Source organism: Canis lupus, chromosome 4, assembly GCF_003254725.2.
Source record: "Canis lupus dingo isolate Sandy chromosome 4, ASM325472v2, whole genome shotgun sequence".
NCBI classification, from domain to species: Eukaryota; Metazoa; Chordata; class Mammalia; order Carnivora; family Canidae; genus Canis; species Canis lupus.
In genome coordinates this window covers 56,834,920-56,839,905 of record NC_064246.1, presented here as the reverse complement: position 1 = coordinate 56,839,905, position 4,986 = coordinate 56,834,920, and positions in this window count along the sequence as shown.

Sequence of the window (4,986 nt, the reverse complement as noted above, 5' to 3'; positions counted from 1 at the left end):
CCCTTTGAATGGAGATAGAAAAGGAAAGGGCTGAGGGGCCTCCTGCAGCAAGGTGCATCCCACAGAATAAAGATGCCAAGCAGAACTATCCTGATTTGGTAATAGTGACATGGTCACCACAGTGGGGAAGTCCAGACCTTGCATACACTAGGATAGCTGTAATGGATGCATAATTACTTGATGCTGAACCTGTCAAGATGGGGGTTGAAGAATGGAGAGAAGGGGCAGGAAAAATATTCTAGTTACTCCTGAAGACTAAAGAACTATGCAGTTCATTTATTAGAAGAAACTTGGGATGTACAAGTAGCATTGCTTTTAGGACCATATACTGATGAACTGCTAAGGGCTGAGTGGCTTTCCCTCATGTGACCACACACTTGGTATAACTGTGATACCAGGGAGGCTCCTACATTAGCTAATATATGCTCCTTGCAGCTTGGTGCTCTGTAGCATAGACATCCAACAAACATCCATGCACACCTTCCTGGTGATTTGAGAAAACTCTCCTCATAGGCAGGGTAGGAAGAGGAAAATCCGGTATTGGATTTTCCCAGATGGCAGATTATTTGAGGGAAATTTGAATTGGTCAAATAACAACTGGTGTGACTTCATCTGTTCTCACAGGTGGATAATCAAGAAACCCAAGGTTATTCAAATATCAAGTCTTTCACTAATGACAGATTTAAATGCAAAAGAATTACTGATGTTTGGTCAAACACTGATGATATTATAGAGGAAAGTTGATAGACATTTCCCTAAATATTTCACCAAGGACAGAATCTCAAAGGCACTGCAATGATGCAAGGAACACCATTAGAAGAATAAGCTCACGAGTAAGTTTATCATCAAGTGTGCTGTAGTATTCCACCCCACTGTGTTTACCCCAAAAGCACAAGGAATATTATAGGGGGAAAATTTCAAGTGGAGTCTGTTATTAGGCAAAAAGCATATTTCTCTAAATATTATCTTCCAGTCACTTCAAGGGGACCTCATAGTTAGAATAGGTGACATTTTTTTTTTCTTTTTCCAAAGTTTATTTCCTCCATGGGTGAGTTCATGCTATGTTAGCTGCTGATCTTATGTTCTTAAATATTATGTTTATTATGCTGATATTCATCTCACAGATCATAGGTAATTGATTATCCATACAAAATATGCATCACTAAAACCAAGCAACAAGTATTAGCTGATGACCTCCAACAGGACCACACATGCTCCCTGATAACTTATGTGTATAAGTAACCAATATAGTCTCTATTCTAGACTTGCTGACAATTGACTTTGGGGGAATAGACTACGCACATGAGACAATTGCAAACAGGCCAAAATGGTTCATGATTAGATATTGTATTGTGTGACTCTGTCTACGAGATAGATCATACTAGAGAAGGATCAATGTGGTTTGAGTTACTAAGAAAATTTTTGAGGAAACTGAATTTGTGTTGGCACTTGAATGATGATTAAGAATTGCAGAGGAGGAAATTTTTTTAAATGGCCATTTAATATCTGAAACTTTTCCCCTATTTTAGGAGTTCCCTACCATCTAAGATGGAATTGCCTCTCCCCTCCCCCATATAGAGACAGCAAGTGCCACATGATCTGCTCCAATCAGCTCTTTCAGTGTAGACATGACACATGACCTTGGTTTGCCAAATCAAATGTTCCTACCCCAAACTATTAATCAGAAGCTGGATGTTGAAGGAAGTAGGGGCTGTTTGCCAAGGAGTCAGGTGTAGAATATCTTCAGTGGAGCAGTTTGAGGCATAATTTTGGATATCATTCTTGGCTTCATAGCCTCAAAGCTTAGCTCACTGGCTCCCTGAATCTTGTTAACTACCATATACTCTTTCAATAAATTTTCTATTTAAACTGGAGGTAATTATTATTTTCTACTAACAATACTGAATGAAATAGGAATATTGCACACATAGAGGTACTAGAGATAAGACCAGAGAGAAAATTTGGCACATCATAAGAGTTTCGAGAGGCAGTAATCGGGTTTTGGGGATGTTAGAAAAGGGATAATCTGTTCTCGGATATACCTTGTATGTCTACATGGTCTGATAAAATTAACCACTGAACTCCAGATCCTTAACAAAACACAGGATACCAGTTTAGACAAAAGAAAGTTAAACCAATCACCCATTTTTCCTCTTCTCCCAAGCTGATCTTGATTCATCATAGTTTTGTGATATGATCATTCTTTCTAGTTGGATTGGATACCAAGGACATATATCAATGACTTCTTCCATTTGGATCTTAATATCCCTTCTTTGGGTTCAATCAGGACAATTCTCTATAGACTCTCTGAGGTGTTAAGTCTGAAAATATTCCACATGGACCACCTGCAAAACAACCACTGGGAATCTTGTTTTAAAATATCAATGTCCAGCAGCCCAGGTGACTCAGTGGTTTAGTGCTGCCTTCAGCCCAGGGCGTGATCCTGGAGACCCGGAATTGAATCCTACATCAAGCTCCTTGCAGGAAGACTGCTTCTCCCTCTGCCTATATCTCTGCTTCATCCCTCATGAATAAATAAATAAAATCTTTAAAAAAAATAACTAAAGTCTCAATGCCCTGGCCATTCTCCTCAAGGTGGATTCAATAGATGGCTGTGGAAGGCCCTTGAGATCTACATTTGTTAAAGATTTTATTTATTTATTCATGAGAGACACACAGAGAGAGGTAGAGACAGGCAAAGGGAGAAGCAGGCTCCCTGCGGGGAGTTTGATTCAGGATTCAATCCCAGGACCCCAGGACGACCCCCTGAGCTAAAGGCAGAGGCTCAACCACTGAGCCACCCAGGAGTCCCTGGGATCTACATCTCTATAAGCTTCCCAGGCTAGACTTGAACACATGATAGTTAGGGAACCAGTGATCCAAGGGCTCAGACTTAGTTTCAGCACATCTTCCAAAGATAATATTTCATCTCCTGACAAGGTCTTGGTCATATATAGAGTATTTCTTCAAATCCTGTCCAGCAGAAACAGGATCTATCACTCTCTCTGGTTTGTTCCTCTATTGACCATTCAATCCAAATTAGGATTACTTTATTTTTGTAATCTCTGCCTAGTAGCAGGATCTAACTATTGCTTTACCTTCTTCATTTTAATTATGTATGCCAAAATTTATGTTAATATAAGAACATATCTCTTGGCAAAACTATATGGACCATTATAAAATATTTCTAGCAACTATCAAAGCAGCCAGTTTATACCAGAATGCATTTATCATGACTCTCAATGTTCATCCTTTCCCAATGAGGGAAGGACATAATCTTTAAAAAGTTTCCCATTCACATGGACCAAAGATATAGGAAAAATAAATCTGGGTAGATAGAAAAGAATCAGATGTATGGAAAATTTGAACTGAAGATCATGTGTACATATCCTGTGTAGTAAAACTTCTACTGCCCCCTTCTTTGCATCTGCTTCTTAATCACAGTAGTGTGGACTCTTAAGAGCCTTGGGTTTACTTTCTCAAGTAGGGGCTTCTATGTATCCTTTAGATGCTATAACAACTTACCACAAACTAGATAATTTAAAACAAAAATATATTATTTCACAGTCTTAGAGACAGAGGTGTATTTGGCATTCTCAAATGGTGTCCCCATCATGCCAATCTCTGCCTTCCTAGTTACATTGCCTCCTCCACTTTTGATGGACAATAACCCTCTGCATCACTCTTTTAATGAACACTTGTCATTGGATTTAGGGCCTACATGGATAATCCAGGACAAAATCCTCCTTTCAAATTCCTTAGCTTAATCACATCTTTTGGCATATAAAGTTCATATTCATTGTTATCATATAAAGTAATATTCATAGGCTTCAGAGATTAGGATATGGACATATCTTTTTGGAGGCTAGCATTTAGCCTGCTACAGAGGTCTTAACATTAGAATGAGGAGGAGGCTATATTCCATTCAACACGAAATTAGCACTCTCCATGTTTTTCTGAGGAAAGGATTCAGTTTTATTTAGATTCCCCCAAATCCTCGATTAAAAACAAAATTGAGCATCTGCCTTTCACCGAGGGTGCGATCCCAGAGATCCTGGGATCGAGTCCTGCATTGGGCTACCGGCATGGAGCCTGCTTCTCTCTCTGCTTGTGTTTCTCTGTGTGCCTCTTTCTCTGTGTCTCTCATGAATAAATAAAAATTTTTAAAAATTTTTAAAAATAAAAAAATAAGCTTTAGTAAAAGAAGTCAGATATAACTGGAGAATATCTAGTCCTACTTCCTTAATTGCCAAAAGATTTATATAAATACTTCCTTACATTTCTCCCCAACTTCTTTCTCTATTCCCACGAGCTCCTGGGAGACTGAGACACCTTGTATGTGTGTATCATCAGCTCCCAAACTGATGAAAAGGGGAATCTGCCTGTTACTGTGTGGCTTCCCTTAAGTCACTTCCTATCTCTAGGGCTCAGATACTCTCATCTTCAAGAAGTCAAGCAGTCCCAAATGAAATGATTTTCTAAGTTTTTTCTAGATTTCTCCCCAAAATAGGAAGTCATTAAAAAATGATGCTGGCCCCTCAGTCTACCATGAATGTATCATGACTTTTACTGGATAAAACGTCATGCCTTTGGATTTCCTGGAATCCCTCCATTCCCATCTACTTCCCACCCAGAGAGAAAAAAATAAATAAACTTGTTTTTTCTTGGGGGAGGGAGTCCTAAGAAATGAAAATAGTATTTAACTCAACAAATAGCAGCTGTAAAGCTCTTCTAACCTCTGGTAAGAGGGCTTCCTAGATGAGATGGTAAGAGCCAAAGAAAGAACAGAGAATAGACCTATAGACAAAACGTGGAATGATGAGTATTCTTTAAATTCATAGCATCAGGCATGCATCTTCTTCTCCTGTCAAGGTACCCCTCTTCATTTCAGTGGCCCCCACCTCTACACTCACATTCTATTTCTACTTGTATTGAATTTCACAACTTATAACAAATTCACCTATTTCTGAAGATATGATTTCATCT